Source organism: Tachysurus vachellii, chromosome 8 (assembly GCF_030014155.1).
Source record: "Tachysurus vachellii isolate PV-2020 chromosome 8, HZAU_Pvac_v1, whole genome shotgun sequence".
Taxonomy (NCBI): Eukaryota; Metazoa; Chordata; class Actinopteri; order Siluriformes; family Bagridae; genus Tachysurus; species Tachysurus vachellii.
The window spans coordinates 30319737-30342661 of record NC_083467.1 but is presented as its reverse complement, the minus strand read 5'-3'; the positions used below and the strand labels follow the sequence as shown (position 1 = coordinate 30342661).

The window sequence follows — 22925 nt, the reverse complement described above, 5'->3', positions numbered from 1 at the left end:
TTAATATCAAGTGGTAAAAACAGTAGGCGGGTTCTCCAAGGCACACGGAGAGAGAGGAGCGTCACTTTGGAGAATGCGGGCATCGATCCCGCTACCTCTCGCATGCTAAGCGAGCGCTCTACCATTTGAGCTAATTCCCCATTCGATAAAACGTAAGGCCACACACCGTTTCCGTGGGATTCTGCGGCCGGCATGACTGTGAGGTGGGTGCCTTTAGCCGTTTGGATATAACCGATCGACCTACGTGTTGACTTACCTGCTTGTAACTCTTTGGAAGGTTTTCTTCTGAGGCATCTGTTGATTGATTTAGATTGTTTGCTTATTGTTTTGGCAGAAGTGGTCTTTTTGTCAGGGTGGTTCTAAAATGAGTGGTTCTCCAAGGCACAAGGCTGGTTCTCCAAGGTACATGTGTTCACTTACCTGCTTGTAACTCTTTGGAAGGTTTTCTTGGGAGGCATCTGTTGATTGATTTAGATTGTTTGCTTATTGTTTTGGCAGAAGTGGTCTTTTTGCCAGGGTGGTTCTAAAATTAGTGGTTCTCCAAGGCACAAGGCTGGTTCTCTAAGGTACATGTGTTGACTTACCTGCTTGTAACTCTTTGGAAGGTTTTCTTCTGAGGCATCTGTTGATTGATTTAGATTGTTTGCTTATTGTTTTGGCAGAAGTGGTCTTTTTGTCAGGGAGGTTCTAAAATGAGTGGTTCTCCAAGGCACAAGGCTGGTTCTCCAAGGTACATGTGTTCACTTACCTGCTTGTAACTCTTTGGAAGGTTTTCTTGGGAGGCATCTGTTGATTGATTTAGATTGTTTGCTTATTGTTTTGGCAGAAGTGGTCTTTTTGCCAGGGTGGATCTAAAATGAGTGGTTCTCCAAGGCACAAGGCTGGTTCTCCAAGGTACATGTGTTCACTTACCTGCTTGTAACTCTTTGGAAGGTTTTCTTGGGAGGCATCTGTTGATTGATTTAGATTGTTTGCTTATTGTTTTGGCAGAAGTGGTCTTTTTGCCAGGGTGGTTCTAAAATTAGTGGTTCTCCAAGGCACAAGGCTGGTTCTCTAAAGTACATGTGTTGACTTACCTGCTTGTAACTCTTTGGAAGGTTTTCTTCGGAGGCATTTGTTGATTGATTTAGATTGCTTGCTTGTTGTTTCGGCAGAAGTTGTCTTTTTGCCAGGGTGGTTCTATGATAAACCCCAAATGGAAAAATATGAAGAGGCGATCTTCATGGCTCCTGTCCTTTCCAGATAAAGAGCAGCTGCTTATAGGCTGGTGACAACTGTTTGCTTTGTCCAGGTGGTGTTATTGTAACTTTTCTGTGTAAAACATTGAATGGATTATATTTAAACCATCTGTCTAATAAAACTACCTAGACTGTTTTTTGCACAGGGTTCATGGCTTGTTTCTCCCACTTTCGAGTTAAGTCTTGTGGAGCTGTGGCTCTTTGATTGCTCAGTTTAATTGTCTACATGTTGGATTGGAGAAGACTTTCAGACCCATTGTGAGTTTTTGACTGCCATGTTTCAAATCCAGAGTAGATATTATTCCATTCATCGTTAAGCGAACGATACCAAATCTTAAATCCAGCCATTTAGGCTAGCTTCAACCTCACAGGGTTCCAGCTAAGGGCTCAACTGGTTAGTGCATGGACTTTCAGACCTGATGATAACAAATGTTTGCTTTCACCAGGGGATGTTATTGTTTCTCTTTCTACATGGGCATTGTAGCTTGTTTCTCCCACTTCCGAAATATGTATTGTGAAGCTCTTTGATTGCTCAGTCTAATTGTCTACAAGTCGGATTGGAGAAGACTTTTAGACCCGATGGTGGAAATGTGACCACTCTTTGTAACAATTTGAATCATTGTCCTTCAAACCTTCTTTTGCTCTCTTGGGGCCAATGTCTGAAGTAATTCAGCGTGCATTGTGAGTTTTTGACTGCCATGTTTAAAATCCAGAGTAGGTATTATTCCATTCATCGATAAGTATGAAATACCAAAGCTTAAATCGAGCCATTTAGGCTACCTTCTACCTCGCAGCGTTCTAGCTAAGCGTGACTTGGCCGGTTAGCTCAGCTGGTTAGAGCGTGGTGCTAATAACGCCAAGGTCGCGGGTTCGAGCCCCGTACGGGCCATTTTCCAAGAGTTCTGCAGTGACATGACTGTGGCACTTCTCAACCTGATGCTGCTCATATGTCATGTGTTGTGGTATAAATATTATTAATATCAAGTGGTAAAAACAGTAGGCGGGTTCTCCAAGGCACACGGAGAGAGAGGAGCGTCACTTTGGAGAATGCGGGCATCGATCCCGCTACCTCTCGCATGCTAAGCGAGCGCTCTACCATTTGAGCTAATTCCCCATTCGATAAAACGTAAGGCCACACACCGTTTCCGTGGGATTCTGCGGCCGGCATGACTGTGAGGTGGGTGCCTTTAGCCGTTTGGATATAACCGATCGACCTACGTGTTGACTTACCTGCTTGTAACTCTTTGGAAGGTTTTCTTCTGAGGCATCTGTTGATTGATTTAGATTGTTTGCTTATTGTTTTGGCAGAAGTGGTCTTTTTGTCAGGGTGGTTCTAAAATGAGTGGTTCTCCAAGGCACAAGGCTGGTTCTCCAAGGTACATGTGTTCACTTACCTGCTTGTAACTCTTTGGAAGGTTTTCTTGGGAGGCATCTGTTGATTGATTTAGATTGTTTGCTTATTGTTTTGGCAGAAGTGGTCTTTTTGTCAGGGTGGTTCTAAAATGAGTGGTTCTCCAAGGCACAAGGCTGGTTCTCCAAGGTACATGTGTTCACTTACCTGCTTGTAACTCTTTGGAAGGTTTTCTTGGGAGGCATCTGTTGATTGATTTAGATTGTTTGCTTATTGTTTTGGCAGAAGTGGTCTTTTTGTCAGGGAGGTTCTAAAATGAGTGGTTCTCCAAGGCACAAGGCTGGTTCTCCAAGGTACATGTGTTCACTTACCTGCTTGTAACTCTTTGGAAGGTTTTCTTGGGAGGCATCTGTTGATTGATTTAGATTGTTTGCTTATTGTTTTGGCAGAAGTGGTCTTTTTGCCAGGGTGGATCTAAAATGAGTGGTTCTCCAAGGCACAAGGCTGGTTCTCCAAGGTACATGTGTTCACTTACCTGCTTGTAACTCTTTGGAAGGTTTTCTTGGGAGGCATCTGTTGATTGATTTAGATTGTTTGCTTATTGTTTTGGCAGAAGTGGTCTTTTTGCCAGGGTGGTTCTAAAATTAGTGGTTCTCCAAGGCACAAGGCTGGTTCTCTAAAGTACATGTGTTGACTTACCTGCTTGTAACTCTTTGGAAGGTTTTCTTCGGAGGCATTTGTTGATTGATTTAGATTGCTTGCTTGTTGTTTCGGCAGAAGTGTCTTTTTGCCAGGGTGGTTCTATGATAAACCCCAAATGGAAAAATATGAAGAGGCGATCTTCATGGCTCCTGTCCTTTCCAGATAAAGAGCAGCTGCTTATAGGCTGGTGACAACTGTTTGCTTTGTCCAGGTGGTGTTATTGTAACTTTTCTGTGTAAAACATTGAATGGATTATATTTAAACCATCTGTCTAATAAAACTACCTAGACTGTTTTTTGCACAGGGTTCATGGCTTGTTTCTCCCACTTTCGAGTTAAGTCTTGTGAAGCTGTGGCTCTTTGATTGCTCAGTTTAATTGTCTACATGTTGGATTGGAGAAGACTTTCAGACCCATTGTGAGTTTTTGACTGCCATGTTTCAAATCCAGAGTAGATATTATTCCATTCATCGTTAAGCGAACGATACCAAATCTTAAATCCAGCCATTTAGGCTAGCTTCAACCTCACAGGGTTCCAGCTAAGGGCTCAACTGGTTAGTGCATGGACTTTCAGACCTGATGATAACAAATGTTTGCTTTCACCAGGGGATGTTATTGTTTCTCTTTCTACATGGGCATTGTAGCTTGTTTCTCCCACTTCCGAAATATGTATTGTGAAGCTCTTTGATTGCTCAGTCTAATTGTCTACAAGTCGGATTGGAGAAGACTTTTAGACCCGATGGTGGAAATGTGACCACTCTTTGTAACAATTTGAATCATTGTCCTTCAAACCTTCTTTTGCTCTCTTGGGGTCAATGTCTGAAGTAATTCAGCGTGCATTGTGAGTTTTTGACTGCCATGTTTAAAATCCAGAGTAGGTATTATTCCATTCATCGATAAGTATGAAATACCAAAGCTTAAATCGAGCCATTTAGGCTACCTTCTACCTCGCAGCGTTCTAGCTAAGCGTGACTTGGCCGGTTAGCTCAGCTGGTTAGAGCGTGGTGCTAATAACGCCAAGGTCGCGGGTTCGAGCCCCGTACGGGCCATTTTCCAAGAGTTCTGCAGTGACATGACTGTGGCACTTCTCAACCTGATGCTGCTCATATGTCATGTGTTGTGGTATAAATATTATTAATATCAAGTGGTAAAAACAGTAGGCGGGTTCTCCAAGGCACACGGAGAGAGAGGAGCGTCACTTTGGAGAATGCGGGCATCGATCCCGCTACCTCTCGCATGCTAAGCGAGCGCTCTACCATTTGAGCTAATTCCCCATTCGATAAAACGTAAGGCCACACACCGTTTCCGTGGGATTCTGCGGCCGGCATGACTGTGAGGTGGGTGCCTTTAGCCGTTTGGATATAACCGATCGACCTACGTGTTGACTTACCTGCTTGTAACTCTTTGGAAGGTTTTCTTCTGAGGCATCTGTTGATTGATTTAGATTGTTTGCTTATTGTTTTGGCAGAAGTGGTCTTTTTGTCAGGGTGGTTCTAAAATGAGTGGTTCTCCAAGGCACAAGGCTGGTTCTCCAAGGTACATGTGTTCACTTACCTGCTTGTAACTCTTTGGAAGGTTTTCTTGGGAGGCATCTGTTGATTGATTTAGATTGTTTGCTTATTGTTTTGGCAGAAGTGGTCTTTTTGCCAGGGTGGTTCTAAAATTAGTGGTTCTCCAAGGCACAAGGCTGGTTCTCTAAGGTACATGTGTTGACTTACCTGCTTGTAACTCTTTGGAAGGTTTTCTTCTGAGGCATCTGTTGATTGATTTAGATTGTTTGCTTATTGTTTTGGCAGAAGTGGTCTTTTTGTCAGGGAGGTTCTAAAATGAGTGGTTCTCCAAGGCACAAGGCTGGTTCTCCAAGGTACATGTGTTCACTTACCTGCTTGTAACTCTTTGGAAGGTTTTCTTGGGAGGCATCTGTTGATTGATTTAGATTGTTTGCTTATTGTTTTGGCAGAAGTGGTCTTTTTGCCAGGGTGGATCTAAAATGAGTGGTTCTCCAAGGCACAAGGCTGGTTCTCCAAGGTACATGTGTTCACTTACCTGCTTGTAACTCTTTGGAAGGTTTTCTTTTCTTGGGAGGCATCTGTTGATTGATTTAGATTGTTTGCTTATTGTTTTGGCAGAAGTGGTCTTTTTGCCAGGGTGGTTCTAAATAGTTTTTTGCCAGGGTGGATCTAAAATGAGTGGTTCTCCAAGGCACAAGGCTGGTTCTCCAAGGTACATGTGTTCACTTACCTGCTTGTAACTCTTTGGAAGGTTTTCTTGGGAGGCATCTGTTGATTGATTTAGATTGTTTGCTTATTGTTTTGGCAGAAGTGGTCTTTTTGCCAGGGTGGTTCTAAAATTAGTGGTTCTCCAAGGCACAAGGCTGGTTCTCTAAAGTACATGTGTTGACTTACCTGCTTGTAACTCTTTGGAAGGTTTTCTTCGGAGGCATTTGTTGATTGATTTAGATTGCTTGCTTGTTGTTTCGGCAGAAGTGGTCTTTTTGCCAGGGTGGTTCTATGATAAACCCCAAATGGAAAAATATGAAGAGGCGATCTTCATGGCTCCTGTCCTTTCCAGATAAAGAGCAGCTGCTTATAGGCTGGTGACAACTGTTTGCTTTGTCCAGGTGGTGTTATTGTAACTTTTCTGTGTAAAACATTGAATGGATTATATTTAAACCATCTGTCTAATAAAACTACCTAGACTGTTTTTTGCACAGGGTTCATGGCTTGTTTCTCCCACTTTCGAGTTAAGTCTTGTGGAGCTGTGGCTCTTTGATTGCTCAGTTTAATTGTCTACATGTTGGATTGGAGAAGACTTTCAGACCCATTGTGAGTTTTTGACTGCCATGTTTCAAATCCAGAGTAGATATTATTCCATTCATCGTTAAGCGAACGATACCAAATCTTAAATCCAGCCATTTAGGCTAGCTTCAACCTCACAGGGTTCCAGCTAAGGGCTCAACTGGTTAGTGCATGGACTTTCAGACCTGATGATAACAAATGTTTGCTTTCACCAGGGGATGTTATTGTTTCTCTTTCTACATGGGCATTGTAGCTTGTTTCTCCCACTTCCGAAATATGTATTGTGAAGCTCTTTGATTGCTCAGTCTAATTGTCTACAAGTCGGATTGGAGAAGACTTTTAGACCCGATGGTGGAAATGTGACCACTCTTTGTAACAATTTGAATCATTGTCCTTCAAACCTTCTTTTGCTCTCTTGGGGCCAATGTCTGAAGTAATTCAGCGTGCATTGTGAGTTTTTGACTGCCATGTTTAAAATCCAGAGTAGGTATTATTCCATTCATCGATAAGTATGAAATACCAAAGCTTAAATCGAGCCATTTAGGCTACCTTCTACCTCGCAGCGTTCTAGCTAAGCGTGACTTGGCCGGTTAGCTCAGCTGGTTAGAGCGTGGTGCTAATAACGCCAAGGTCGCGGGTTCGAGCCCCGTACGGGCCATTTTCCAAGAGTTCTGCAGTGACATGACTGTGGCACTTCTCAACCTGATGCTGCTCATATGTCATGTGTTGTGGTATAAATATTATTAATATCAAGTGGTAAAAACAGTAGGCGGGTTCTCCAAGGCACACGGAGAGAGAGGAGCGTCACTTTGGAGAATGCGGGCATCGATCCCGCTACCTCTCGCATGCTAAGCGAGCGCTCTACCATTTGAGCTAATTCCCCATTCGATAAAACGTAAGGCCACACACCGTTTCCGTGGGATTCTGCGGCCGGCATGACTGTGAGGTGGGTGCCTTTAGCCGTTTGGATATAACCGATCGACCTACGTGTTGACTTACCTGCTTGTAACTCTTTGGAAGGTTTTCTTCTGAGGCATCTGTTGATTGATTTAGATTGTTTGCTTATTGTTTTGGCAGAAGTGGTCTTTTTGTCAGGGTGGTTCTAAAATGAGTGGTTCTCCAAGGCACAAGGCTGGTTCTCCAAGGTACATGTGTTCACTTACCTGCTTGTAACTCTTTGGAAGGTTTTCTTGGGAGGCATCTGTTGATTGATTTAGATTGTTTGCTTATTGTTTTGGCAGAAGTGGTCTTTTTGTCAGGGAGGTTCTAAAATGAGTGGTTCTCCAAGGCACAAGGCTGGTTCTCCAAGGTACATGTGTTCACTTACCTGCTTGTAACTCTTTGGAAGGTTTTCTTGGGAGGCATCTGTTGATTGATTTAGATTGTTTGCTTATTGTTTTGGCAGAAGTGGTCTTTTTGCCAGGGTGGATCTAAAATGAGTGGTTCTCCAAGGCACAAGGCTGGTTCTCCAAGGTACATGTGTTCACTTACCTGCTTGTAACTCTTTGGAAGGTTTTCTTGGGAGGCATCTGTTGATTGATTTAGATTGTTTGCTTATTGTTTTGGCAGAAGTGGTCTTTTTGCCAGGGTGGTTCTAAAATTAGTGGTTCTCCAAGGCACAAGGCTGGTTCTCTAAAGTACATGTGTTGACTTACCTGCTTGTAACTCTTTGGAAGGTTTTCTTCGGAGGCATTTGTTGATTGATTTAGATTGCTTGCTTGTTGTTTCGGCAGAAGTGGTCTTTTTGCCAGGGTGGTTCTATGATAAACCCCAAATGGAAAAATATGAAGAGGCGATCTTCATGGCTCCTGTCCTTTCCAGATAAAGAGCAGCTGCTTATAGGCTGGTGACAACTGTTTGCTTTGTCCAGGTGGTGTTATTGTAACTTTTCTGTGTAAAACATTGAATGGATTATATTTAAACCATCTGTCTAATAAAACTACCTAGACTGTTTTTTGCACAGGGTTCATGGCTTGTTTCTCCCACTTTCGAGTTAAGTCTTGTGAAGCTGTGGCTCTTTGATTGCTCAGTTTAATTGTCTACATGTTGGATTGGAGAAGACTTTCAGACCCATTGTGAGTTTTTGACTGCCATGTTTCAAATCCAGAGTAGATATTATTCCATTCATCGTTAAGCGAACGATACCAAATCTTAAATCCAGCCATTTAGGCTAGCTTCAACCTCACAGGGTTCCAGCTAAGGGCTCAACTGGTTAGTGCATGGACTTTCAGACCTGATGATAACAAATGTTTGCTTTCACCAGGGGATGTTATTGTTTCTCTTTCTACATGGGCATTGTAGCTTGTTTCTCCCACTTCCGAAATATGTATTGTGAAGCTCTTTGATTGCTCAGTCTAATTGTCTACAAGTCGGATTGGAGAAGACTTTTAGACCCGATGGTGGAAATGTGACCACTCTTTGTAACAATTTGAATCATTGTCCTTCAAACCTTCTTTTGCTCTCTTGGGGCCAATGTCTGAAGTAATTCAGCGTGCATTGTGAGTTTTTGACTGCCATGTTTAAAATCCAGAGTAGGTATTATTCCATTCATCGATAAGTATGAAATACCAAAGCTTAAATCGAGCCATTTAGGCTACCTTCTACCTCGCAGCGTTCTAGCTAAGCGTGACTTGGCCGGTTAGCTCAGCTGGTTAGAGCGTGGTGCTAATAACGCCAAGGTCGCGGGTTCGAGCCCCGTACGGGCCATTTTCCAAGAGTTCTGCAGTGACATGACTGTGGCACTTCTCAACCTGATGCTGCTCATATGTCATGTGTTGTGGTATAAATATTATTAATATCAAGTGGTAAAAACAGTAGGCGGGTTCTCCAAGGCACACGGAGAGAGAGGAGCGTCACTTTGGAGAATGCGGGCATCGATCCCGCTACCTCTCGCATGCTAAGCGAGCGCTCTACCATTTGAGCTAATTCCCCATTCGATAAAACGTAAGGCCACACACCGTTTCCGTGGGATTCTGCGGCCGGCATGACTGTGAGGTGGGTGCCTTTAGCCGTTTGGATATAACCGATCGACCTACGTGTTGACTTACCTGCTTGTAACTCTTTGGAAGGTTTTCTTCTGAGGCATCTGTTGATTGATTTAGATTGTTTGCTTATTGTTTTGGCAGAAGTGGTCTTTTTGTCAGGGTGGTTCTAAAATGAGTGGTTCTCCAAGGCACAAGGCTGGTTCTCCAAGGTACATGTGTTCACTTACCTGCTTGTAACTCTTTGGAAGGTTTTCTTGGGAGGCATCTGTTGATTGATTTAGATTGTTTGCTTATTGTTTTGGCAGAAGTGGTCTTTTTGCCAGGGTGGTTCTAAAATTAGTGGTTCTCCAAGGCACAAGGCTGGTTCTCTAAGGTACATGTGTTGACTTACCTGCTTGTAACTCTTTGGAAGGTTTTCTTCTGAGGCATCTGTTGATTGATTTAGATTGTTTGCTTATTGTTTTGGCAGAAGTGGTCTTTTTGTCAGGGAGGTTCTAAAATGAGTGGTTCTCCAAGGCACAAGGCTGGTTCTCCAAGGTACATGTGTTCACTTACCTGCTTGTAACTCTTTGGAAGGTTTTCTTGGGAGGCATCTGTTGATTGATTTAGATTGTTTGCTTATTGTTTTGGCAGAAGTGGTCTTTTTGCCAGGGTGGATCTAAAATGAGTGGTTCTCCAAGGCACAAGGCTGGTTCTCCAAGGTACATGTGTTCACTTACCTGCTTGTAACTCTTTGGAAGGTTTTCTTGGGAGGCATCTGTTGATTGATTTAGATTGTTTGCTTATTGTTTTGGCAGAAGTGGTCTTTTTGCCAGGGTGGTTCTAAAATTAGTGGTTCTCCAAGGCACAAGGCTGGTTCTCTAAAGTACATGTGTTGACTTACCTGCTTGTAACTCTTTGGAAGGTTTTCTTCGGAGGCATTTGTTGATTGATTTAGATTGCTTGCTTGTTGTTTCGGCAGAAGTGGTCTTTTTGCCAGGGTGGTTCTATGATAAACCCCAAATGGAAAAATATGAAGAGGCGATCTTCATGGCTCCTGTCCTTTCCAGATAAAGAGCAGCTGCTTATAGGCTGGTGACAACTGTTTGCTTTGTCCAGGTGGTGTTATTGTAACTTTTCTGTGTAAAACATTGAATGGATTATATTTAAACCATCTGTCTAATAAAACTACCTAGACTGTTTTTTGCACAGGGTTCATGGCTTGTTTCTCCCACTTTCGAGTTAAGTCTTGTGGAGCTGTGGCTCTTTGATTGCTCAGTTTAATTGTCTACATGTTGGATTGGAGAAGACTTTCAGACCCATTGTGAGTTTTTGACTGCCATGTTTCAAATCCAGAGTAGATATTATTCCATTCATCGTTAAGCGAACGATACCAAATCTTAAATCCAGCCATTTAGGCTAGCTTCAACCTCACAGGGTTCCAGCTAAGGGCTCAACTGGTTAGTGCATGGACTTTCAGACCTGATGATAACAAATGTTTGCTTTCACCAGGGGATGTTATTGTTTCTCTTTCTACATGGGCATTGTAGCTTGTTTCTCCCACTTCCGAAATATGTATTGTGAAGCTCTTTGATTGCTCAGTCTAATTGTCTACAAGTCGGATTGGAGAAGACTTTTAGACCCGATGGTGGAAATGTGACCACTCTTTGTAACAATTTGAATCATTGTCCTTCAAACCTTCTTTTGCTCTCTTGGGGCCAATGTCTGAAGTAATTCAGCGTGCATTGTGAGTTTTTGACTGCCATGTTTAAAATCCAGAGTAGGTATTATTCCATTCATCGATAAGTATGAAATACCAAAGCTTAAATCGAGCCATTTAGGCTACCTTCTACCTCGCAGCGTTCTAGCTAAGCGTGACTTGGCCGGTTAGCTCAGCTGGTTAGAGCGTGGTGCTAATAACGCCAAGGTCGCGGGTTCGAGCCCCGTACGGGCCATTTTCCAAGAGTTCTGCAGTGACATGACTGTGGCACTTCTCAACCTGATGCTGCTCATATGTCATGTGTTGTGGTATAAATATTATTAATATCAAGTGGTAAAAACAGTAGGCGGGTTCTCCAAGGCACACGGAGAGAGAGGAGCGTCACTTTGGAGAATGCGGGCATCGATCCCGCTACCTCTCGCATGCTAAGCGAGCGCTCTACCATTTGAGCTAATTCCCCATTCGATAAAACGTAAGGCCACACACCGTTTCCGTGGGATTCTGCGGCCGGCATGACTGTGAGGTGGGTGCCTTTAGCCGTTTGGATATAACCGATCGACCTACGTGTTGACTTACCTGCTTGTAACTCTTTGGAAGGTTTTCTTCTGAGGCATCTGTTGATTGATTTAGATTGTTTGCTTATTGTTTTGGCAGAAGTGGTCTTTTTGTCAGGGTGGTTCTAAAATGAGTGGTTCTCCAAGGCACAAGGCTGGTTCTCCAAGGTACATGTGTTCACTTACCTGCTTGTAACTCTTTGGAAGGTTTTCTTGGGAGGCATCTGTTGATTGATTTAGATTGTTTGCTTATTGTTTTGGCAGAAGTGGTCTTTTTGTCAGGGTGGTTCTAAAATGAGTGGTTCTCCAAGGCACAAGGCTGGTTCTCCAAGGTACATGTGTTCACTTACCTGCTTGTAACTCTTTGGAAGGTTTTCTTGGGAGGCATCTGTTGATTGATTTAGATTGTTTGCTTATTGTTTTGGCAGAAGTGGTCTTTTTGTCAGGGAGGTTCTAAAATGAGTGGTTCTCCAAGGCACAAGGCTGGTTCTCCAAGGTACATGTGTTGTGTTCACTTACCTGCTTGTAACTCTTTGGAAGGTTTTCTTGGGAGGCATCTGTTGATTGATTTAGATTGTTTGCTTATTGTTTTGGCAGAAGTGGTCTTTTTGCCAGGGTGTGATTGATTTAGATTGTTTGCTTATTGTTTTGGCAGAAGTGGTCTTTTTGCCAGGGTGGATCTAAAATGAGTGGTTCTCCAAGGCACAAGGCTGGTTCTCCAAGGTACATGTGTTCACTTACCTGCTTGTAACTCTTTGGAAGGTTTTCTTGGGAGGCATCTGTTGATTGATTTAGATTGTTTGCTTATTGTTTTGGCAGAAGTGGTCTTTTTGCCAGGGTGGTTCTAAAATTAGTGGTTCTCCAAGGCACAAGGCTGGTTCTCTAAAGTACATGTGTTGACTTACCTGCTTGTAACTCTTTGGAAGGTTTTCTTCGGAGGCATTTGTTGATTGATTTAGATTGCTTGCTTGTTGTTTCGGCAGAAGTTGTCTTTTTGCCAGGGTGGTTCTATGATAAACCCCAAATGGAAAAATATGAAGAGGCGATCTTCATGGCTCCTGTCCTTTCCAGATAAAGAGCAGCTGCTTATAGGCTGGTGACAACTGTTTGCTTTGTCCAGGTGGTGTTATTGTAACTTTTCTGTGTAAAACATTGAATGGATTATATTTAAACCATCTGTCTAATAAAACTACCTAGACTGTTTTTTGCACAGGGTTCATGGCTTGTTTCTCCCACTTTCGAGTTAAGTCTTGTGGAGCTGTGGCTCTTTGATTGCTCAGTTTAATTGTCTACATGTTGGATTGGAGAAGACTTTCAGACCCATTGTGAGTTTTTGACTGCCATGTTTCAAATCCAGAGTAGATATTATTCCATTCATCGTTAAGCGAACGATACCAAATCTTAAATCCAGCCATTTAGGCTAGCTTCAACCTCACAGGGTTCCAGCTAAGGGCTCAACTGGTTAGTGCATGGACTTTCAGACCTGATGATAACAAATGTTTGCTTTCACCAGGGGATGTTATTGTTTCTCTTTCTACATGGGCATTGTAGCTTGTTTCTCCCACTTCCGAAATATGTATTGTGAAGCTCTTTGATTGCTCAGTCTAATTGTCTACAAGTCGGATTGGAGAAGACTTTTAGACCCGATGGTGGAAATGTGACCACTCTTTGTAACAATTTGAATCATTGTCCTTCAAACCTTCTTTTGCTCTCTTGGGGCCAATGTCTGAAGTAATTCAGCGTGCATTGTGAGTTTTTGACTGCCATGTTTAAAATCCAGAGTAGGTATTATTCCATTCATCGATAAGTATGAAATACCAAAGCTTAAATCGAGCCATTTAGGCTACCTTCTACCTCGCAGCGTTCTAGCTAAGCGTGACTTGGCCGGTTAGCTCAGCTGGTTAGAGCGTGGTGCTAATAACGCCAAGGTCGCGGGTTCGAGCCCCGTACGGGCCATTTTCCAAGAGTTCTGCAGTGACATGACTGTGGCACTTCTCAACCTGATGCTGCTCATATGTCATGTGTTGTGGTATAAATATTATTAATATCAAGTGGTAAAAACAGTAGGCGGGTTCTCCAAGGCACACGGAGAGAGAGGAGCGTCACTTTGGAGAATGCGGGCATCGATCCCGCTACCTCTCGCATGCTAAGCGAGCGCTCTACCATTTGAGCTAATTCCCCATTCGATAAAACGTAAGGCCACACACCGTTTCCGTGGGATTCTGCGGCCGGCATGACTGTGAGGTGGGTGCCTTTAGCCGTTTGGATATAACCGATCGACCTACGTGTTGACTTACCTGCTTGTAACTCTTTGGAAGGTTTTCTTCTGAGGCATCTGTTGATTGATTTAGATTGTTTGCTTATTGTTTTGGCAGAAGTGGTCTTTTTGTCAGGGTGGTTCTAAAATGAGTGGTTCTCCAAGGCACAAGGCTGGTTCTCCAAGGTACATGTGTTCACTTACCTGCTTGTAACTCTTTGGAAGGTTTTCTTGGGAGGCATCTGTTGATTGATTTAGATTGTTTGCTTATTGTTTTGGCAGAAGTGGTCTTTTTGCCAGGGTGGTTCTAAAATTAGTGGTTCTCCAAGGCACAAGGCTGGTTCTCTAAGGTACATGTGTTGACTTACCTGCTTGTAACTCTTTGGAAGGTTTTCTTCGGAGGCATTTGTTGATTGATTTAGATTGCTTGCTTGTTGTTTCGGCAGAAGTGGTCTTTTTGCCAGGGTGGTTCTATGATAAACCCCAAATGGAAAAATATGAAGAGGCGATCTTCATGGCTCCTGTCCTTTCGAGATAAAGAGCAGCTGCTTATAGGCTGGTGACAACTGTTTGCTTTGTCCAGGTGGTGTTATTGTAACTTTTCTGTGTAAAACATTGAATGGATTATATTTAAACCATCTGTGTAATAAAACTACCTAGACTGTTTTTTGCACAGGGTTCATGGCTTGTTTCTCCCACTTCCGAGTTAAGTCTTGTGAAGCTGTGGCTCTTTGATTGCTCAGTTTAATTGTCTACATGTTGGATTGGAGAAGACTTTCAGACCCATTGTGAGTTTTTGACTGCCATGTTTCAAATCCAGAGTAGATATTATTCCATTCATCGTTAAGCGAACGATACCAAATCTTAAATCCAGCCATTTAGGCTAGCTTCAACCTCACAGGGTTCCAGCTAAGGGCTCAACTGGTTAGTGCATGGACTTTCAGACCTGATGATAACAAATGTTTGCTTTCACCAGGGGATGTTATTGTTTCTCTTTCTACATGGGCATTGTAGCTTGTTTCTCCCACTTCCGAAATATGTATTGTGAAGCTCTTTGATTGCTCAGTCTAATTGTCTACAAGTCGGATTGGAGAAGACTTTTAGACCCGATGGTGGAAATGTGACCACTCTTTGTAACAATTTGAATCATTGTCCTTCAAACCTTCTTTTGCTCTCTTGGGGTCAATGTCTGAAGTAATTCAGCGTGCATTGTGAGTTTTTGACTGCCATGTTTAAAATCCAGAGTAGGTATTATTCCATTCATCGATAAGTATGAAATACCAAAGCTTAAATCGAGCCATTTAGGCTACCTTCTACCTCGCAGCGTTCTAGCTAAGCGTGACTTGGCCGGTTAGCTCAGCTGGTTAGAGCGTGGTGCTAATAACGCCAAGGTCGCGGGTTCGAGCCCCGTACGGGCCATTTTCCAAGAGTTCTGCAGTGACATGACTGTGGCACTTCTCAACCTGATGCTGCTCATATGTCATGTGTTGTGGTATAAATATTATTAATATCAAGTGGTAAAAACAGTAGGCGGGTTCTCCAAGGCACACGGAGAGAGAGGAGCGTCACTTTGGAGAATGCGGGCATCGATCCCGCTACCTCTCGCATGCTAAGCGAGCGCTCTACCATTTGAGCTAATTCCCCATTCGATAAAACGTAAGGCCACACACCGTTTCCGTGGGATTCTGCGGCCGGCATGACTGTGAGGTGGGTGCCTTTAGCCGTTTGGATATAACCGATCGACCTACGTGTTGACTTACCTGCTTGTAACTCTTTGGAAGGTTTTCTTCTGAGGCATCTGTTGATTGATTTAGATTGTTTGCTTATTGTTTTGGCAGAAGTGGTCTTTTTGTCAGGGTGGTTCTAAAATGAGTGGTTCTCCAAGGCACAAGGCTGGTTCTCCAAGGTACATGTGTTCACTTACCTGCTTGTAACTCTTTGGAAGGTTTTCTTGGGAGGCATCTGTTGATTGATTTAGATTGTTTGCTTATTGTTTTGGCAGAAGTGGTCTTTTTGCCAGGGTGGTTCTAAAATGAGTGGTTCTCCAAGGCACAAGGCTGGTTCTCCAAGGTACATGTGTTCACTTACCTGCTTGTAACTCTTTGGAAGGTTTTCTTGGGAGGCATCTGTTGATTGATTTAGATTGTTTGCTTATTGTTTTGGCAGAAGTGGTCTTTTTGCCAGGGTGGTTCTAAAATTAGTGGTTCTCCAAGGCACAAGGCTGGTTCTCTAAGGTACATGTGTTGACTTACCTGCTTGTAACTCTTTGGAAGGTTTTCTTCGGAGGCATTTGTTGATTGATTTAGATTGCTTGCTTGTTGTTTCGGCAGAAGTGGTCTTTTTGCCAGGGTGGTTCTATGATAAACCCCAAATGGAAAAATATGAAGAGGCGATCTTCATGGCTCCTGTCCTTTCGAGATAAAGAGCAGCTGCTTATAGGCTGGTGACAACTGTTTGCTTTGTCCAGGTGGTGTTATTGTAACTTTTCTGTGTAAAACATTGAATGGATTATATTTAAACCATCTGTCTAATAAAACTACCTAGACTGTTTTTTGCACAGGGTTCATGGCTTGTTTCTCCCACTTCCGAGTTAAGTCTTGTGAAGCTGTGGCTCTGTGATTGCTCAGTTTAATTGTCTACATGTTGGATTGGAGAAGACTTTCAGACCCATTGTGAGTTTTTGACTGCCATGTTTCAAATCCAGAGTAGATATTATTCCATTCATCGTTAAGCGAACGATACCAAATCTTAAATCCAGCCATTTAGGCTAGCTTCAAACTCACAGGGTTCCAGCTAAGGGCTCAACTGGTTAGTGCATGGACTTTCAGACCTGATGATAACAAATGTTTGCTTTCACCAGGGGAAGTTATTGTTTCTCTTTCTACATGGGCATTGTAGCTTGTTTCTCCCACTTCCGAAATATGTATTGTGAAGCTCTTTGATTGCTCAGTCTAATTGTCTACAAGTCGGATTGGAGAAGACTTTTAGACCCGATGGTGGAAATGTGACCACTCTTTGTAACAATTTGAATCATTGTCCTTCAAACCTTCTTTTGCTCTCTTGGTGCCAATGTCTGAAGTAATTCAGCGTGCATTGTGAGTTTTTGACTGCCATGTTTAAAATCCAGAGTAGGTATTATTCCATTCATCGATAAGTATGAAATACCAAAGCTTAAATCGAGCTTCTACCTTCTACCTCTCAGCGTTCTAGCCAAGCGTGACTTGGCCGGTTAGCTCAGCTGGTTAGAGCGTGGTGCTAATAACGCCAAGGTCGCGGGTTCGAGCCCCGTACGGGCCATTTTCCAAGAGTTCTGCAGTGACATGACTGTGGCACTTCTCAACCTGATGCTGCTCATATGTCATGTATTGCGGTATAAATATTATTAATATCAAGTGGTAAAAACAGTAGGCAGGTTCTCCAAGGCACACGGAGAGAGAGGAGCGTCACTTTGGAGAATGCGGGCATCGATCCCGCTACCTCTTGCATGCTAAGGGAGCGCTCTACCATTTGAGCTAATTCCCCATTCGATAAAATGTAAGGCCACACACCGTTTCCGTGGGATTCTGCGGCCGGCATGACTGTGAGGTGGGTGCCTTTAGCCGTTTGGATATAACCGATCGACCTACGTGTTGACTTACCTGCTTGTAACTCTTTGGAAGGTTTTCTTCTGAGGCATCTGTTGATTGATTTAGATTGTTTGCTTATTGTTTTGGCAGAAGTGGTCTCTTTGTCAGGGTGGTTCTAAAATGAGTGGTTCTCCAATGCACAAGGCTGGTGCTCCAAGGTACATGTGTTCACTTACCTGCTTGTAACTCTTTGGAAGGTTTTTTTCGGAGGCATTTGTTGATTGATTTAGATTGCTTGCTTGTTGTTTCGGCAGAAGTGGTCTTTTTGCCAGGGTGGTTCTAAAATGAGTGGTTCTCCAAGGCACAAGGCTGGTTCTCCAAGGTACATGTGTTCACTTACCTGCTTGTAACTCTTTGGAAGGTTTTCTTGGGAGGCATCTGTTGATTGATTTAGATTGTTTGCTTATTGTTTTGGCAGAAGTGGTCTTTTTGCCAGGGTGGTTCTAAAATTAGTGGTTCTCCAAGGCACAAGGCTGGTTCTCTAAGGTACATGTGTTGACTTAACTGCTTGTAACTCTTTGGAAGGTTTTCTTCGGAGACATTTGTTGATTGATTTAGATTGCTTGCTTGTTGTTCGGCAGAAGTGGTCTTTTTGCCAGGGTGGTTCTATGATAAACCTGACTGTGGGACTTCTCAACCTGATGCTGCTCATATGTCATGTATTGCGGTATAAATATTATTAATATCAAGTGGTAAAAACAGTAGGCAGGTTCTCCAAGGCACACGGAGAGAGAGGAGCGTCACTTTGGAGAATGCGGGCATCGATCCCGCTACCTCTCGCATGCTAAGCGAGCGCTCTACCATTTGAGCTAATTCCCCATTCGATAAAATGTAAGGCCACACACCGTTTCCGTGGGATTCTGCGGCCGGCATGACTGTGAGGTGGGTGCCTTTAGCCGTTTGGATATAACCGATCGACCTACGTGTTGACTTACCTGCTTGTAACTCTTTGGAAGGTTTTCTTCTGAGGCATCTGTTGATTGATTTAGATTGTTTGCTTATTGTTTTGGCAGAAGTGGTCTCTTTGTCAGGGTGGTTCTAAAATGAGTGGTTCTCCAATGCACAAGGCTGGTGCTCCAAGGTACATGTGTTCACTTACCTGCTTGTAACTCTTTGGAAGGTTTTTTTCGGAGGCATTTGTTGATTGATTTAGATTGCTTGCTTGTTGTTTCGGCAGAAGTGGTCTTTTTGCCAGGGTGGTTCTAAAATGAGTGGTTCTCCAAGGCACAAGGCTGGTTCTCCAAGGTACATGTGTTCACTTACCTGCTTGTAACTCTTTGGAAGGTTTTCTTGGGAGGCATCTGTTGATTGATTTAGATTGTTTGCTTATTGTTTTGGCAGAAGTGGTCTTTTTGCCAGGGTGGTTCTAAAATTAGTGGTTCTCCAAGGCACAAGGCTGGTTCTCTAAGGTACATGTGTTGACTTAACTGCTTGTAACTCTTTGGAAGGTTTTCTTCGGAGACATTTGTTGATTGATTTAGATTGCTTGCTTGTTGTTTCGGCAGAAGTGGTCTTTTTGCCAGGGTGGTTCTATGATAAACCTGACTGTGGGACTTCTCAACCTGATGCTGCTCATATGTCATGTATTGCGGTATAAATATTATTAATATCAAGTGGTAAAAACAGTAGGCAGGTTCTCCAAGGCACACGGAGAGAGAGGAGCGTCACTTTGGAGAATGCGGGCATCGATCCCGCTACCTCTTGCATGCTAAGGGAGCGCTCTACCATTTGAGCTAATTCCCCATTCGATAAAATGTAAGGCCACACACCGTTTCCGTGGGATTCTGCGGCCGGCATGACTGTGAGGTGGGTGCCTTTAGCCGTTTGGATATAACCGATCGACCTACGTGTTGACTTACCTGCTTGTAACTCTTTGGAAGGTTTTCTTCTGAGGCATCTGTTGATTGATTTAGATTGTTTGCTTATTGTTTTGGCAGAAGTGGTCTCTTTGTCAGGGTGGTTCTAAAATGAGTGGTTCTCCAATGCACAAGGCTGGTGCTCCAAGGTACATGTGTTCACTTACCTGCTTGTAACTCTTTGGAAGGTTTTTTTCGGAGGCATTTGTTGATTGATTTAGATTGCTTGCTTGTTGTTTCGGCAGAAGTGGTCTTTTTGCCAGGGTGGTTCTAAAATGAGTGGTTCTCCAAGGCACAAGGCTGGTTCTCCAAGGTACATGTGTTCACTTACCTGCTTGTAACTCTTTGGAAGGTTTTCTTGGGAGGCATCTGTTGATTGATTTAGATTGTTTGCTTATTGTTTTGGCAGAAGTGGTCTTTTTGCCAGGGTGGTTCTAAAATTAGTGGTTCTCCAAGGCACAAGGCTGGTTCTCTAAGGTACATGTGTTGACTTAACTGCTTGTAACTCTTTGGAAGGTTTTCTTCGGAGGCATTTGTTGATTGATTTAGATTGCTTGCTTGTTGTTTCGGCAGAAGTGGTCTTTTTGCCAGGGTGGTTCTATGATAAACCTGACTGTGGGACTTCTCAACCTGATGCTGCTCATATGTCATGTATTGCGGTATAAATATTATTAATATCAAGTGGTAAAAACAGTAGGCAGGTTCTCCAAGGCACACGGACAGAGAGGAGCGTCACTTTGGAGAATGCGGGCATCGATCCCGCTACCTCTCGCATGCTAAGCGAGCGCTCTACCATTTGAGCTAATTCCCCATTCGATAAAACGTAAGGCCACACACCGTTTCCGTGGGATTCTGCGGCCGGCATGACTGTGAGGTGGGTGTCTTTAGCCGTTTGGATATAACCGATCGACCTACGTGTTGACTTACCTGCTTGTAACTCTTTGGAAGGTTTTCTTCTGAGGCATCTGTTGATTGATTTAGATTGTTTGCTTATTGTTTTGGCAGAAGTGGTCTTTTTGTCAGGGTGGTTCTAAAATGAGTGGTTCTCCAAGGCACAAGGCTGGTTCTCCAAGGTACATGTGTTCACTTACCTGCTTGTAACTCTTTGGAAGGTTTTCTTCTGAGGCATCTGTTGATTGATTTAGATTGTTTGCTTATTGTTTTGGCAGAAGTGGTCTTTTTGCCAGGGTGGTTCTAAAATTAGTGGTTCTCCAAGGCACAAGGCTGGTTCTCTAAGGTACATGTGTTGACTTACCTGCTTGTAACTCTTTGGAAGGTTTTCTTCTGAGGCATCTGTTGATTGATTTAGATTGTTTGCTTATTGTTTTGGCAGAAGTGGTCTTTTTGCCAGGGTGGTTCTAAAATGAGTGGTTCTCCAATGCACAAGGCTGGTTCTCCAAGGTACATGTGTTCACTTACCTGCTTGTAACTCTTTGGAAGGTTTTCTTCTGAGGCATCTGTTGATTGATTTAGATTGTTTGCTTATTGTTTTGGCAGAAGTGGTCTTCTTGTCAGGGTGGTTCTAAAATGAGTGGTTCTCCAAGGCACAAGGCTGGTTCTCTATGGTACATGTGTTGACTTAACTGCTTGTAACTCTTTGGAAGGTTTTCTTCGGAGGCATTTGTTGATTGATTTAGATTGCTTGCTTGTTGTTTCGCAGAAGTGGTCTTTTTGCCAGGGTGGTTCTATGATAAACCCCAAATGGAAAAATATGAAGAGGCGATCTTCATGGCTCCTGTCCTTTCGAGATAAAGAGCAGCTGCTTATAGGCTGGTGACAACTGTTTGCTTTGTCCAGGTGGTGTTATTGTAACTTTTCTGTGTAAAACATTGAATGGATTATATTTAAACCATCTGTGTAATAAAACTACCTAGACTGTTTTTTGCACAGGGTTCATGGCTTGTTTCTCCCACTTCCGAGTTAAGTCTTGTGAAGCTATGGCTCTTTGATTGCTCAGTTTAATTGTCTACATGTTGGATTGGAGAAGACTTTCAGACCCATTGTGAGTTTTTGACTGCCATGTTTCAAATCCAGAGTAGATATTATTCCATTCATCGTTAAGCGAACGATACCAAATCTTAAATCCAGCCATTTAGGCTAGCTTCAAACTCACAGGGTTCCAGCTAAGGGCTCAACTGGTTAGTGCATGGACTTTCAGACCTGATGATAACAAATGTTTGCTTTCACCAGGGGAAGTTATTGTTTCTCTTTCTACATGGGCATTGTAGCTTGTTTCTCCCACTTCCGAAATATGTATTGTGAAGCTCTTTGATTGCTCAGTCTAATTGTCTACAAGTCGGATTGGAGAAGACTTTTAGACCCGATGGTGGAAATGTGACCACTCTTTGTAACAATTTGAATCATTGTCCTTCAAACCTTCTTTTTTTTCTGCAGTGACATGACTGTGGCACTTCTCAACCTGATGCTGCTCATATGTCATGTATTGCGGTATAAATATTATTAATATCAAGTGGTAAAAACAGTAGGCGGGTTCTCCAAGGCACACGGAGAGAGAGGAGCGTCACTTTGGAGAATGCGGGCATCGATCCCGCTACCTCTCGCATGCTAAGCGAGCGCTCTACCATTTGAGCTAATTCCCCATTCGATAAAACGTAAGGCCACACACCGTTTCCGTGGGATTCTGCGGCCGGCATGACTGTGAGGTGGGTGCCTTTAGCCGTTTGGATATAACCGATCGACCTACGTGTTGACTTACCTGCTTGTAACTCTTTGGAAGGTTTTCTTGGGAGGCATCTGTTGATTGATTTAGATTGTTTGCTTATTGTTTTGGCAGAAGTGGTCTTTTTGCCAGGATGGTTCTAAAATGAGTGGTTCTCCAAGGCACAAGGCTGGTTCTCTAAGGTACATGTGTTGACTTACCTGCTTGTAACTCTTTGGAAGGTTTTCTTCGGAGGCATTTGTTGAGTGATTTAGATTGCTTGCTTGTTGTTTCGGCAGAAGTGGTCTTTTTGCCAGGGTGGTTCTAAAATGAGTGGTTCTCCAATGCACAAGGCTGGTTCTCCAAGGTACATGTGTTCACTTACCTGCTTGTAACTCTTTGGAAGGTTTTCTTGGGAGGCATCTGTTGATTGATTTAGATTGTTTGCTTATTGTTTTGGCAGAAGTGGTCTTTTTGCCAGGGTGGTTCTAAAATGAGTGGTTCTCCAAGGCACAAGGCTGGTTCTCCAAGGTACATGTGTTCACTTACCTGCTTGTAACTCTTTGGAAGGTTTTCTTGGGAGGCATCTGTTGATTGATTTAGATTGTTTGCTTATTGTTTTGGCAGAAGTGGTCTTTTTGCCAGGGTGGTTCTAAAATTAGTGGTTCTCCAAGGCACAAGGCTGGTTCTCTAAGGTACATGTGTTGACTTACCTGCTTGTAACTCTTTGGAAGGTTTTCTTCGGAGGCATTTGTTGATTGATTTAGATTGCTTGCTTGTTGTTTCGGCAGAAGTGGTCTTTTTGCCAGGGTGGTTCTATGATAAACCCCAAATGGAAAAATATGAAGAGGCGATCTTCATGGCTCCTGTCCTTTCGAGATAAAGAGCAGCTGCTTATAGGCTGGTGACAACTGTTTGCTTTGTCCAGGTGGTGTTATTGTAACTTTTCTGTGTAAAACATTTAGGCTACCTTTTACCTCGCAGCATTCTATCTAAGGGCTCAGCTGGTTAGTGCATGGACTTTCAGAGCTGATGATAACAAATGTTTGCTTTTACCAGCGGATGTTATTGTATCTCTTTCTACATGGGCATTGTCAATGACATGACTGTGGCAGTTCACTTCTCAACCTGATGCTGCTCATGTATTGTGGTATAAATTTTATTAATATCAAGTGGTAAAAACAATAGGCAGGTTCTCCAAGG

The 22925-nt window shown here is 43.1% G+C and overlaps 19 non-coding genes across 19 annotated transcripts; 8 read left to right on the top strand and 11 right to left on the bottom strand.

The window, feature by feature from the left end:
• Positions 1–67: 67 nt before the first annotated feature.
• trnaa-agc (transfer RNA alanine (anticodon AGC)) lies at positions 68–140 on the bottom strand. Its single transcript has one exon. It is a non-coding gene; the product is annotated as a tRNA-Ala (tRNA).
• Positions 141–2053: 1913 nt separating this feature from the next.
• trnai-aau (transfer RNA isoleucine (anticodon AAU)) lies at positions 2054–2127 on the top strand. Its single transcript has one exon. It is a non-coding gene; the product is annotated as a tRNA-Ile (tRNA).
• Positions 2128–2279: 152 nt separating this feature from the next.
• Positions 2280–2352, bottom strand: trnaa-agc (transfer RNA alanine (anticodon AGC)). The gene has a single exon. It is a non-coding gene; the product is annotated as a tRNA-Ala (tRNA).
• A 1912-nt stretch (positions 2353–4264) lies between these two features.
• trnai-aau (transfer RNA isoleucine (anticodon AAU)) lies at positions 4265–4338 on the top strand. Its single transcript has one exon. It is a non-coding gene; the product is annotated as a tRNA-Ile (tRNA).
• A 152-nt stretch (positions 4339–4490) lies between these two features.
• On the bottom strand, positions 4491–4563 carry trnaa-agc (transfer RNA alanine (anticodon AGC)). Its single transcript has one exon. It is a non-coding gene; the product is annotated as a tRNA-Ala (tRNA).
• Positions 4564–6671: 2108 nt separating this feature from the next.
• Positions 6672–6745, top strand: trnai-aau (transfer RNA isoleucine (anticodon AAU)). The gene has a single exon. It is a non-coding gene; the product is annotated as a tRNA-Ile (tRNA).
• Positions 6746–6897: 152 nt separating this feature from the next.
• On the bottom strand, positions 6898–6970 carry trnaa-agc (transfer RNA alanine (anticodon AGC)). Its single transcript has one exon. It is a non-coding gene; the product is annotated as a tRNA-Ala (tRNA).
• Positions 6971–8719: 1749 nt separating this feature from the next.
• Positions 8720–8793, top strand: trnai-aau (transfer RNA isoleucine (anticodon AAU)). Its single transcript has one exon. It is a non-coding gene; the product is annotated as a tRNA-Ile (tRNA).
• Positions 8794–8945: 152 nt separating this feature from the next.
• On the bottom strand, positions 8946–9018 carry trnaa-agc (transfer RNA alanine (anticodon AGC)). Its single transcript has one exon. It is a non-coding gene; the product is annotated as a tRNA-Ala (tRNA).
• A 1913-nt stretch (positions 9019–10931) lies between these two features.
• Positions 10932–11005, top strand: trnai-aau (transfer RNA isoleucine (anticodon AAU)). Its single transcript has one exon. It is a non-coding gene; the product is annotated as a tRNA-Ile (tRNA).
• A 152-nt stretch (positions 11006–11157) lies between these two features.
• Positions 11158–11230, bottom strand: trnaa-agc (transfer RNA alanine (anticodon AGC)). Its single transcript has one exon. It is a non-coding gene; the product is annotated as a tRNA-Ala (tRNA).
• Positions 11231–13206: 1976 nt separating this feature from the next.
• On the top strand, positions 13207–13280 carry trnai-aau (transfer RNA isoleucine (anticodon AAU)). The gene has a single exon. It is a non-coding gene; the product is annotated as a tRNA-Ile (tRNA).
• Positions 13281–13432: 152 nt separating this feature from the next.
• Positions 13433–13505, bottom strand: trnaa-agc (transfer RNA alanine (anticodon AGC)). The gene has a single exon. It is a non-coding gene; the product is annotated as a tRNA-Ala (tRNA).
• Positions 13506–14926: 1421 nt separating this feature from the next.
• On the top strand, positions 14927–15000 carry trnai-aau (transfer RNA isoleucine (anticodon AAU)). The gene has a single exon. It is a non-coding gene; the product is annotated as a tRNA-Ile (tRNA).
• A 152-nt stretch (positions 15001–15152) lies between these two features.
• On the bottom strand, positions 15153–15225 carry trnaa-agc (transfer RNA alanine (anticodon AGC)). The gene has a single exon. It is a non-coding gene; the product is annotated as a tRNA-Ala (tRNA).
• Positions 15226–16804: 1579 nt separating this feature from the next.
• trnai-aau (transfer RNA isoleucine (anticodon AAU)) lies at positions 16805–16878 on the top strand. Its single transcript has one exon. It is a non-coding gene; the product is annotated as a tRNA-Ile (tRNA).
• Positions 16879–17953: 1075 nt separating this feature from the next.
• trnaa-agc (transfer RNA alanine (anticodon AGC)) lies at positions 17954–18026 on the bottom strand. The gene has a single exon. It is a non-coding gene; the product is annotated as a tRNA-Ala (tRNA).
• Positions 18027–19801: 1775 nt separating this feature from the next.
• On the bottom strand, positions 19802–19874 carry trnaa-agc (transfer RNA alanine (anticodon AGC)). The gene has a single exon. It is a non-coding gene; the product is annotated as a tRNA-Ala (tRNA).
• A 1716-nt stretch (positions 19875–21590) lies between these two features.
• Positions 21591–21663, bottom strand: trnaa-agc (transfer RNA alanine (anticodon AGC)). The gene has a single exon. It is a non-coding gene; the product is annotated as a tRNA-Ala (tRNA).
• Positions 21664–22925: the final 1262 nt, after the last annotated feature.